This window comes from Neovison vison, chromosome 13, assembly GCF_020171115.1.
Source record: "Neovison vison isolate M4711 chromosome 13, ASM_NN_V1, whole genome shotgun sequence".
In the NCBI taxonomy this organism is placed as follows: domain Eukaryota; kingdom Metazoa; phylum Chordata; class Mammalia; order Carnivora; family Mustelidae; genus Neogale; species Neogale vison.
This window is the reverse complement of record NC_058103.1, coordinates 4,443,412-4,456,660: the sequence shown is the minus strand read 5'-3', so window position 1 is coordinate 4,456,660 and position 13,249 is coordinate 4,443,412. Positions and strand designations below refer to the sequence as shown.

The 13,249-nt window shown below is 40.9% G+C and overlaps 1 non-coding gene across 1 annotated transcript; it reads left to right on the top strand.

Moving 5' to 3' along the window:
- The first annotated feature begins 1,623 nt into the window (after positions 1–1,623).
- Positions 1,624–1,764, top strand: LOC122894828. Its single transcript, XR_006381856.1, has one exon. It is a non-coding gene; the product is annotated as a U4 spliceosomal RNA (small nuclear RNA).
- Positions 1,765–13,249: the final 11,485 nt, after the last annotated feature.

The following is a 13,249-nucleotide window of genomic DNA, read 5'->3' as shown; positions in this document are numbered from 1 at the left end:
ATACATAAGGATTAAGGGAATGGCATAATAAACACCTGTGTGTCCACCACCAGAATTGATGAATGGTAATATTTTGTCACAACTGTTTTACTTTTTTATAAAAGGAACAAAATAATAGACAATTCTGCCTAATCCCAGGGCACTATCTCCCCATAGGTAACCCAAATCTCACCCTTCTGAATTAGGTACATTCTTCTAGTATGCTGTTTACACCTACAGAATGAGATGTCCATGAATAATTTGTCCTGTCGTTTGCAGTGGGTTTTTAAACATTTTCATGAATGATGTTGCAAAGGAAGCTTACTTTTTCCTCAACATTATGTTTTTGAGATGGAACTGTGTTGATATGAGTGTGTGTGTGTGTGTGTGTGTGTGTGTACTTAGGTTGTTTCCAATTTATTTTCCTATTACAAACACTGCTGCAATTATGCACAAGCCTCTCTAGGTAATTGATTTAGAAGGGGAGTTGCTGAGTCTTTGCAAACCAATGTTTCCAGCTCCAATTTTGCTTTGGATATTGACAGATTGTTTTCCAAAGTGGTTGAATTAATCTACACTCCTACCAGCAGAGTGTGAGAATTCCTCTTATGCCTTATATTCACTAACTCTTGATATTGTCAGTCTTTTAAAGTTTTTGTCAATCTGATTAGTGTGAAATGTCCTCTTGTTTGTTTTAAATCATATTCATCGGATTCTTAGGAAGGCTAAGCATATGGGCATTAATGATTTTTAATGTTCTCCCATAAATTGTTTATTCTATGAAACAGAATAGAAAGCCCAGAAATAGACCCACATAAATAATGTCAATTGATCTTTGACAAAGAAGCAAAGGCAACACAGTGGACTAAAAACAGTTTGTTCAGGAAATGGTCTTGGAACAGCTGTGGGACATCCACAAGCCAAACCATCCATCTGGACACAGACCTTGCATACTTGGCAAAAATTAGCTCAAAATGGGTCATAGACCTAAATATAAACACAAGACTATAAAACTCCTAGAAGATACCACAGGAGAAGACTTAGGCAACCTTGGTTATAGCAATGACTTTCAGATACAATCCCGAAAGCACAACCCTTGAGAGAAATCATTGGTGAGCTGGGCTTCATTGAAATTAAAAACTTCTGCTCTGCTAAAGACCGCGTCAAGAGAAGGAGAAAAGAAGCCACAGACTTGGAGAAAATATTTACAAAACACGTATCCGATAAAGGGCTTGTATCCAAAATAAAAAAAGAACTCTTAAAACCCCAAAAAAGAAGACAAACGGTGTGATTAAAAGTTGGGCCAAAGACCTTAACAGACATATAAGCGTCAAATAAACATCTGAAAAGAGCTGCTCATCAAATGCCATCAGGGAAATGAGCTACCACTACACACTTATGAGGGCCCAAATCCAGAACACGGACACCAAATGCTGGTTAGGGCGTGGGGCAACAAGAGCTTCCATTCAGTGATGATGGTAATGTAAAATGGCGCGGTCACAGGAAGACAGGTGGAAGCGTCTCGCCCAACTAAATATAATTTTACCGTACGATCCAGGAATCATGCTTCCCAGTACTTACCCAAAGGAGTTAAAATTTTATATCTACACAAAAACCTGCACACAGAAGTTTATAGCAGCTTTATTCATAATTCAGTGGCAGTATCATAGCCAATGAGGTTTATCCGAGGCGCGATTATTGCTAATTGAAAACTTTTCCCATAATTCCAAAACTCTGAAGCAACCAAGATGTCCTTTGGTAGGGGAATGGATAAATAAACTGGTTACATCCAGACAATGAAATAGTATTCCATGCTATAAAAAAATGGGCCAATAAGCCATGAAGAGACCCCGAAGAAACTGAAATGCACATTGCCAAGCAAAAGAAGCCCATCCGGAAAGGCTACGTCCAGTAGGACCCCGACTCTATGACATTCTGGAAAAGGCAAAACTCTGGAGACAGTAAATTATCAGTGGTCCAAGGGCTTGGGGCAGGAGGGATGACTAGGAGGAGCACAGAGGATCTTTAGACAGGGCCAATCCTTTGTAGGATGCTGTAATCGTGGATTCGTGTCCTTACACACCCGTCTGAGCCCATCGATTATACATCAAGCGTGAACCCAGCCGCGTATCGTGCTTGGGACGATCATGATGTGTCAGTGTAGGGTCGTCTACGGTTATGGTGGGGATGCTGACAGAGTAAGGTGGCACGCATGTGCGGTAGCAGAGGGCATCTGAAAAAACTCTCTGGACCTTCCTCTTAATTTTGCTGTGAACCTAAAACATCCCTAAAAAACAAAGTTAAAAAAAAAAAAAAGATCACTGACTGCTTAAAGAAAGACGGATAATACTTTGTGGAGTCTCTAGAAATATGCAGGACAGTAATGACACAAAATAACACGCGAGGGGGAAATGGAAACATACGGTTTATATTTTTTACTGAATACACAACTTGACACATTCTTTCGAGATAGACTGCAATACATTAATTGTGCCTATCCTAAATTCTAGAGGAACCTTCAAAAAATAAAGAGGTACAGCTAATAAGACTATAGGTGAGCTAAAAGGAGATGCTAAGATTACTCAACCCGGAAGAATGCAGAAGAATGCAGAACAATGGGGAAAGAAACAAAGGATATACAGGGGGGCAACAAACAGCAACATTATATAATTAAATTTAAAACGTAAATGGTCTAAATGCACCAATTCAAAGCCGAGATTGTCCGACTGGATAAAAAAGCAAGACCTGAGACTTCTAATTTCAGCCCTGACATGTTAGTGCTTCCAAGTAATCACTCCCATCCTCACTTTAAAAAGAAAAAAGAAAGAAAGAAAGAAAAGAAAAAAGAACAAAGTGAAAATCAATGTCTTTTGTTGGATCCATCATCTGTCAGAGAATTGAGGTCACAGGGCAAACTACCACCTGAAAATGGGGGGCGGGGGCAGACAGGAGACACAGCCGCAGCTGAGATCCGCTTTCCTGAGAGCCAGGCCACTGGAGCTCTAAACCGATAAGAATACTTAAGTGGTAATTGTGACAAATTGCCGGAGATTGAGTGTGGACAAGCATTTAAGAATGGGAAATGGGAGGGGGAGGCGCAGTTGAGTGGGTTTTATCTGCAGTCCCCCCAGGTTCTCACCTTGAAGAGCCAAGAAAATTTCCCTCTTGTCTCAGGCGGGGAGAGGAGAAAAATGAACCCTTTGAAACACTCTCAGGGCATCTCCATAACAAAGGTCTACTCAGCAGGAGAAATGACCTTATCAGAGCCCTGTCTCAGGATGAAGGGCAACAGCCCCCTCTAGCCTTCCCGTGGCACTGAAGTCCCCCGGAGAAGGGAAGAAAACCAAGAAATGTATGTGAAATTCACACGCCAGGGACACAGGTCCACTAAAATTTTATCACGAGATTACAGAATGCCTCCCTCCCCGCCTTCACTACCACATCCACGGGCTCCAACGTCAGGCCACTGGATTACAGCCGAAAGAACTGCCAGGCACGAACTATATTTAGGAAGCAGTTCTTAGAAAAATCTGAAGACCACATGAAAAATAAAAAGAAGGACGCTAGACGCATCTGAAGCCTTTGGAATTTACATTTACAACGAACAAACACAGCTCAGCTCCTGGCCAGATTAACATAAAACCTCATCCTAAAAGCCTGTTCACCTCAGTTATTACCAGATACATCAGCTTGGGCTTTCAACAAAATAATTAGAAGGCATTCTAAGAGGAAAGAAAAAAATAAGACCAAACTGTATGCTGTGAGTAAGAAACTCAGTATAAGCACAAAGACACCAAGGAGGGAAAAAGAAGTATCATGCAAACACTAATAAGAAGAAAACGGGGAGTCCATGTCATTAGAAGACACAGTAGACTTCAGAACAAGGAGCGTCCCTAGAGGAAAGAGGGACATCCTGTAATGATAAAATGCTCTGTTCACCAATATGACACAACACGACAAAAGCAAGTACACTTCCAGTAATATAGCATCAAAATAAGTGAGCAAAACACCGAGGAAGCTGAACGGAGACAGTAAAATGCACAATTATTTTATATTTCCATACTTCTCTCTCTGTAATCAAGAGGAAAGTACAGAGAAAATTGCTAAGTAGCAAGGATAAGAATCACACTGAACTTAGCCTCAGAGACTATGGAAGCAAGAAGAGAGTGAAGTGAAATATTTAAAGTGTGGGAAGAAAAGAAATCCACAGTCTAGAATTCTGTATCCACTAAAGTTAGCCTTTGAAAGTGAAATACAAATACCCTCAAACAGAAATTGAGAGAACATGTTGCTAATAGAGTCGTTGTCCTGAAAGAAATGTTAAAAGAAGTTCTTCAGAGAAGAAAAAGGCTGTAGATCAGAAACTTGAAATAGAAAGAAAGAAAGAAAGAAAGAAAGAAAGAAAGAAAGAAAAAAGAAAAGAGAAAGAACATAAGAAAAGGGATAAGACAAGGTAAAATAAAATTATTTTTATTATTCTTAATTGAACTAACAAATAACACTTTGTTCAAAATGGTAATAGCAACAATGTATTCAGTAATTATACTTAGGAAAAAGTGAGATGAACTGCAGCAATATTATATGCAAAAGGACACCACAAAGGAGAAGATTCTGCTACAAAGTGACTATACTGGCCCATCAACAGTCTTGTGTTGTCTAGTTAAAGCCTCTGCCTTTGGCTCAGGTCATGATCCCAGGGTCCTGGGAATGAGCCCCCCATCAGGCTCCCTGCTCAGTGGGGGGCCTGCTTCTCCTCCTCCCCCCCCTGCCACTCCCACTTATGCTTGCGCTCACGAGCACAGTCTCTCTCTCTCCGTGTCAAATAAATACATAAAATTTTTTAAAACAAAAACAAAAACAAACACCCCCAGTATCGTGTTATTTGGAAAGTGGACTTGGGTTCGTTGCAAAGGCAAACTGCAAACTCTGGGGTAGTCACTAAAAAAGTAAACAAGAAAGAAATATAATTAATATGCTAAGAGGGAAGAAAACGGAATCATAACAAAATGCTCAGTTAAAAACCCCAGAATTCAGAAAGAGATTGGATGATAACAAAGACAGACAAAGCAAGGGGGATGAATAGAAAACAGGAACAAACATGACAGCTATTAATCCAGTTGCTGTGGTCTGCAGGTCTGGGTCCCCCTAAAACTCGAATGTTGAAATCCTTCCTCAGCCTCAGAGATGATGGGGTTAGGAGATGGATCTCTGGGAGGTGCTCAGACCACGAGGGTGGGACCCCCTGAGTGGGATTACTGCTCTGATGAAACAGGCTCCAGAGGGATCTTTGGCCCCTTTCATCGTGCCTGGGCATAGTGATAAGGGGGCTGGCTGTGAACCAGAAACAGAGTCCCCAGCAGAACCCAAACAGGCTGACACCCTGATCTCAGGCTTCCAGCTTCCAGAACAGAGAGCAATAGATCTCTGTTTATAAACCATCCTGCCTGTAGTATCTTGTTCCAGCCGCCCACACTGACTAAAATCCTGATCAAAAATCACTTTAAACATGGATGGTCTAAATGCAATTAGACCAATGAAAAGACATCGAGTAGTAGAGTGGATAAACACAGGTCCCTCTACAAACTCTCTACAAGGAACACCCTTCAAATATAAAGACTCAAACTAAAACTGAAGGGGTAGAGAAAGTTGTGTAGTGCTAACACATCAAAGGAAAGTTAAAGGAATTATACTGGTTTCAGGCACAGTAGATCTCAGAGCAAGGAGATAATCAGAGATTTTTAAAAAGGGACACTGGATAATGATAACAAGGTCGATTCTCCAAGAATACGTAGCAATTCTTGATTGTGCGCATTTAAAAGCAGAGCGTCAAAATAAATAAAGCAAAATCTGCCAGAACTACAAGAAGAGATAGATTAATCCACGGTTCAGCTGGAGACTTGAACCCCATTCTACCAGGAACTGAGAGATGCAACGCGGAGAAAACCAGCCAGGACAACAGTTGAACGGCAATAGCGCCATCAACCAACTGGATCTAACTGACACCTACAGAATACTTCATCCCATATTCTTTTTACGGAGCATTCACCAATTTTCAAATAGCTCACACTCCATGTCCTAAAACACACCTCAGCAAGTTTAAGAAAATAGAAATAGTAACATGCTCTCAGGCCACAGTGGGCTTAAACGAGAAGCCAGTAACAGAAAGACATTGGAAACGACCCCCCAAATGCCTGGAGATTAAACAACACATTTCTAAATAACACACAGATCAAAGAAGAAGTCTCAAGAGCTATTAATAAATATTTTGAATTAAGTGAAAATGAAAATGAGCAACAGTAAAATTGTGGGAGGCAGCAAAACGAGTGACCAGAGGGAACTTCTCAGTATCGAATGTATATATTAAGAAGGAAGATCTAAAATCGGTAACCTCAGTTTTCACCTTAGAAGCTAGTAAAACAACAAGTCAAATCCAAAGTAAGCAGTGGAAAAGAAATAATAAAAACTAGGGCGGAAATCAGTAAAATTGAAAGCAGGAAATCAGTAGAGAAAATCAACAAAACTAATATCTACTTCTTTGAAAAGATCAAGAAAACTGATTAAATTCTAGTTAACCTAATTAAGAAAAAGAAAGAAGATGCAAATTACTAACATTGGAAATGAAATAGAGTCAGGCCATCAATACTGATTCCATGAACATTAAAGGGATAATAAATATTATGAAAAACTCTATTCCCACAAATTTGATCACCGAGATGAAACAGACAATTCCTTGAATATACATTTTACCAAAACTCATACAAGAAGAATAGATAAACTCAGTAGGCTTGTATCTAAGAAAGAAATGGCATCAGTAAATAATAATCTTCAGAACAGAAAGTGCCAGGTCCAGATGAATCCACGGATGAATTCTACCAAACAATTAAGGAAGAAATTATACCAATTATCTACTATGTCTTCCAGAAAACAGAAACAGAAGGAATACTTCCTAACTTCCCAATTCTGAGACTCTATCACCCTGATATAGAAACCAGACAAAGATATTATTACAAAAAAAGAAAGAAAGAAAGAAAGAAAACTACAGACCAATATAAATCATGAACATAGATGGGAAAATCCTCAATAAACTGTTAGCAAATCAAATCCAACAATGTATCAAAAGATTGATACAGCATGACCAACTGGGATTTATTCCAGAATGCAATACTGGTTCAGTATTTGAAAATCACCTAATGTAATTCCATCACATCAACAGGCTAAAGAAGACAAATCTTATGATTATAGAAAAGCCGTTGGGAAAAACTCCAATACCCATTCATGATAAAAATTCTCAGTGTTCTAGGAACAGAAGGGAACTTCTTTAACTTGATAAAGAACAAGCAGCACACACGAGGAGCTTACATCATATTTACCGATGGGAAGCCAGGAGTTCTCCTGCTGAGATGAAGCACCAGGCCACGATATCTCCTCTGACCGCTCCCTTTCAACGTCATACTAGGAATCCTAGCAAACACAATAAGACAGGAAAAGGAAATAAGAGTTCTAGAGTAGGAAGGAAGAAATAAAACTCTGAAGATGACATGATTGTCTATGTAATAAGTCTGAAAGAATCAACAAAAGCCTTTTGGAACTAACAAACAACTACAGCAGGTTTATAGGATACAAAATCAATATCCTAAAATCATTGCTTTCTTGTATATCAGCAATGCACAATTGGAATTTGATATTAAAAACCCAATACCATTTACATGAGCACACATACACACACACAAGGTAAACTTGGGTTTAAATCTAACAAAGTATTTTGAAGATCTATATGAGGAAAGCAGCAAAACTCTAATGAAAGAAACAAAAGATTCAAATAAATGGAGAACTACTTACTGCATGTTCATGGAAAAGAAACAATATTTTTCTTTTTCTTTTTTTTTTTTTAATATTGTATTTATTTACTTGACAGACAGAATCACAAGTAGGCAGAGAGGCAGGCAGAGAGAGAGGAGGAAGCAGGCTCCCCACTGAGCAGGGAGCCCAATGCGAGGCTCTATCCCAGGATCCTGGGGTCATGACCAGAGCTGAAGGCAGAGGCTTTAACCCACTGAGCCACCCAGGCGCCCCAAAGACAGTACTTTTCAACTGTCAGTTCTTTACAACTTGATCTATAGATGTGATGTAATTCCCAGCAAGTTATTTTGTGAATACCAACAATTTAATTCTAAAGTTTATATGTAGAAGCAAAAGACTCAGAGTAGCCAACTCAATATTTAAGGAGACCAAAGCCAGAGGACTTCAAACCTATTATAGAGCTACAGTACTCAAGAGAGCATGGCATAGTGGAAACAGACAAACAGAAAATGCGACAGAATAGAGTGCCCAGAAATAGACCCAATTAATGCAGTTCACAGATTTTGGACAAAGGAGCAAAATTAATTCAACAGGGGAAAAAAACTGTCTTTTCCACAAGCGGTGCTGGAACAACTGGGCATCCTCATTCAAACAAATATATCTACATACAGACTTCCACCCTTCACAAAAAATAACTCAAGATACATCACAGACCTAAATGTAAGCTGCAAAATTATAAGACTTCCAGAAGATATCACAGGAGATAACACAAGTGTCCTTGGGTAAGGTGGTAACCTTTTAGATACAATACCAAAAGCACAAGCCGTTAAAGAAAAAAAAACCCTAAGTTAGACTTAACTAAAATTAAAAACTCCTGGTCCATGAGAGACACCATTAAGAGGTAAAAAGATGAGCTACATACTGGGAGAAAATATTTGCAAAATGGATATCTAATAAAAAACTTGTATCCAAAATATTCAAAGAACTCCTAAAATCAACCTAAAAAACCAAATAACCCAGGGCGCCTGGGTGGCTCAGTGGGTTAAGCCGCTGCCTTCGGCTCAGGTCATGATCTCAGGGTCCTGGGATCGAGTCCCGCATCGGGCTCTCTGCTCAGCAGGGAGCCTGCTTCCTCCTCTCTCTCTGCCTGCCTCTCTGCCTACTTGTGATCTCTCTCTGTCAAATAAATAAAAAAAAAAAAAACAAAAAAAAACCAAATAACCCAATTGAAAATGGGCAAGAGATCTGAACAGACACCTCACCAAAAGAAAATACACAAAAAAGATATGGATAAACTATAGTATATCCAGGCAATGGAACATTATTCATCAACAAAATAAACTGAGTAAGAGGGTAAATCCTAAGAGTCTTCATCACAGAAGGAATTTTTCCCTTTATTCTTTTCTTTTTATTGTGTCTCTGTGAGAAGGAACAGAGTTATGTTAGTGGAACATACCGCGGTAGTCATTTCCCAATGTAAGTAAATTGAACTATCATGCTGTACGCCTCGAACTTACTGCATGACACATGCCAATTTTTTCTCAATAAAACCGGGGGGAGGGGGGATGAGCTATCAAGCCATAAAAAGACAAGGCGGAACTGTAAATGAGTATTACTAAGTGAGAGAAGCCAGTCTGGAAAGGCTACATACGGTATGATTCCAACTCTATGACATTTAAGAAAAGGCATAAACATGGAGCCCATAAAAGGATCAGCTGTGCCAGGGTTTGTGGGGAGGAAAGGAGGGAGGAATAGGTGAACCACAGCATTTCCAGAACATTGAAAGTATTCTGTAGGCCATTGTGATGGCAGATACGTGGCATTACGCCCTTGTCGAGAAGCACAGCATGTACAGCACCTTGTGTAAACTCTGAACTTGCTTTGTCACAATGTACTGAGACTGGCTCGTTGGTGGTAAATGACCCACTGGACTGATGCAGGACGGAAATCCTGGGGAAGCTGTGTGTCAGATAGAGGGACTATGTGCGAACTTTGTACTTTCCAATCAGCTTATCTGGAAATCTGAAACAATTCTAAAAACATACAGGGTACTCATTAAGGAAAAAAAATCTTCAAGGTTCATCCCCAGCCCAGGGCCTGGCACAGCCTCAGCCCAGCCTGACCCCAGCTATAGGACACCCATGGTGACCACCCAGAGAAAGGGCCCTGCATGCATGGCACTGTATGTGACTGTCCCCGAAGGATGGTCTCCCCTGTCCCTCCCTGGGGTATCCAGGGAGTGGTGACAGGTATCAGGCTGGAGGCAGCTGCCCTGACCTGGTTCTCCCTGGGCTCCACCCCCTGGACCACTCCCCACCAGCTTTATAACTCCTCCTCCGGACTGGCTTCTCTCTTCTTGTCTCTGTGTTTCTTGCTTTGTTGCTCCTGCTGTCATAGCTTCCTGCTTTTGTGTCAGAGGCCTGCAGAAGGCACTCTGGGGCCACTGGTCTGTTGATCAGGAAGGTGAGAAGTCTTCCCCTGTCTGTAACAACCCACATGCCCACCCTCCTCCCTCTTCCCCGGCGGTTGAAGCATGGGGGGAGGGTCCCACACTGGCCCCAGGGTATCTTTAATCACGTCTGTGTGTGAGTGTGCACATCCTTGTGTGAAGGCATGTGGTCTGTGCCCATGTACAATGGTGTGTACCCTTTGGTCTCCAGGAGTGTCTGCAGGTAAGACATGTGAGGGTCAAAGTGCCTGTGTGGTTTCTCCCCTTTGACCCTGGGTGTACCTGTCCATGGGTCTGTCTGTGAGTGGCCTCCTGAGCTTGATCTCAGCTCTATTCTTGTGGCTTTTTAAAATTTAAGACAAACAAGCTAATTTTATAAATGGATGAACGATTCTAACAGACCATTAACAAAAGAAGATATAAACATGTCTAACAGACGTGTGAAAAGACACTTGACAGCATGAGTCCTAGGTAAAAGGCAAGTAAAAACCCAGCACACACCCACTACATAATACCATGTGTTGGCAAGGACATGGACAAGCTAGCACCATCAAAGCCAAACCGAACCAAACCAAAGCATGTCCGTGTTATTGTGCATGTACAATTGTATAAGCAGTTCAGAAAGCAGTTTCATCACTTGTTCATAGTAAAATACACACTTACCTTACGACCTAGAAATTCCATGTGCAGACATTTACCCTAGAGAAAGGGAAAGAGATGCCCACAAGATAATGGAGACACAAATATTTGAAGCATATTCATTCACAAGAGTCCCAAACTCGAAACAACCCACATGTTCTTTCACAGGCGAGGAGATAAAGTCTAGTATATCCATGCTTGGAAGACATTTAGCAATAAAATGAAAACTGGTGATACAGCAACGTGGGTACATACCAAAAATACTGTGCTCAATGGAATAAGTCAATCAGAAAGAGTCTATAATGTATGATGCCTCCTTTTCACAAAGAGCATTGAGTGGGTGTTGTGGCTAGAGGTGGAGGGGACATGAGGGACCTACGGAGGGAAAATGTTCGGTCTTGATGATGGTGGTGGTGGTGACCCTGGGTCACATTTGTCAAACCTCATGGAACTGCACTGTAATATCATTAATAAAAATTCCTGATGCATCTGTAACAGGTGGTTTACTTTTGGAAGGGATAGGGTAGCTCCAAAGTGAGTTAATAAACTCGTTCTTTGATGTTGACAAGTAATTACACTTGGAGTTGGACCCTCCACTGTGAAATTCACTGCAAGAAAGCCCAATGAGAGGAGCAACCAAAGGCATGAAAAATTCACATGAAGGCTCCAAGTGGATCATAAAGGTAATCAATGAATGGCAAATACCTGTCTAAGAAAACAAGAACCTGACTGCCTTGTTTGCACCTGTGCCCCTGGCCAGTTCACACTGCCATATAGCAACATCACTGGGTGAACACGTTCGAAAATCAAAGTCCTAATCTCCCTCTGTCGCCAACAGGATGTGCAGCCTCAGGCCCACGAGTTAATGCTGGCTCATCAGAGGTGCCATCTTCTGGATCTGAAAGACGTAAAACTGTTCTTAAAGACAAGAATAAAATGAGCAGGTGCCATGATGTGGTCATTGTTGGTTTCATTCAACCATTAGCAAGAGGGACGGGGATCAAACAGGCAAGAGGTCTGCTGAGAGAAGCTTCTCCCAGTTTTCCTTCAGCTGAGAATGTCTTTATTCATGTTCATCCCAAATAATCTTCGACAAAGCAGGAAAAAATATAGAGTGGAAAAAAAGACAGTCTCTTCAATAAATGGTGCTGGGAAAACTGGACAGCTATATGTAGAAGAATGAAACTTGACCATTCTCTTACACCATACACAAAGATAAACTCAAAATGGATAAAAGACCTCAATGTGAAACAGGAATCCATCAGAATCTTAGAGGAGAACATAGGCAGTAACCTCCTGGATATCAGCCACAGCAACTTCTTTCAAGATATGCCTCCAAAGGCAAAGGAAACAAAAGTGAAAATGAACTTTTGGGACTTCATCAAGATCAAAAGCTTCTGCACAACAAAGGAATCAGTCATCAAAACAATGAGGCAACCCACAGAATGGGAGGAGATATTTGCAAATGATAGTACAGACAAAAGGTTGATATCCAGGATCTATAAAGAACTTCTCAAACTCAACACACACAAAACAGATAATCATACCAAAAAATGAGCAGAAGATATGAACAGACACTTCATTCCAATGAAGACATACAAATGGCTATCAGACACATGAAAAAATGTTCATCATCACTAGCCATCAGGGAGATTCAAATTAAAACCACATTGAGATACCACCTTACACCAGTTAGAATGGGCAAAATTAGCAAGACAGGAAACAGAATGTGTTGGAGAGGATGTGGAGAAAGGGGAACCCTCTTCCACTGTTGGTGGGAATGCAAGTTGGTGCAACCTCTTTGGAGAACAGGGTGGAGATTCCTCAAGAAATTAAAAATAGAACTTCCCTATGACCCTGCCATTGCACTCCTGGGTATTTACCTCAAAGATACAGATGTCGTGAAAAGAAGGGCCATCTGTACCCCAATGTTTATAGCAGCAATGGCCACGGTCACCAAACTATGGAAAGAACCAAGATGCCCTTCAACAGACGAATGGATAAGGAAGATGTGGTCCATATACACTATGGAGTATTATGCCTCCATCAGAAAGGATGAATACCCAACTTTTGTGGCAACATGGACGGGACTGGAAGAGATTATGCTGAGTGAAATAAGTCAAGCAGAGAGAGTCCATTATCACATGGTTTCACTTATTTGTGGAGCATAACAAATAGCATGGAGGACATGGGAAGATGGAGAGGAGAAGGGAGTTGAGGGAAATTGGAAGGGGAGGTGAACCATGAGAGACTATGGACTCTGAAAAACAATCTGAGGGTTTTGAAGGGGTGGGGGGTGTGGAGGGATCCAGGTGGTGGGTATTGTGGAGGGCACTGATTGCATGGAGCACTGGGTGTGGTGCAATAACAAAGAATTCTGTT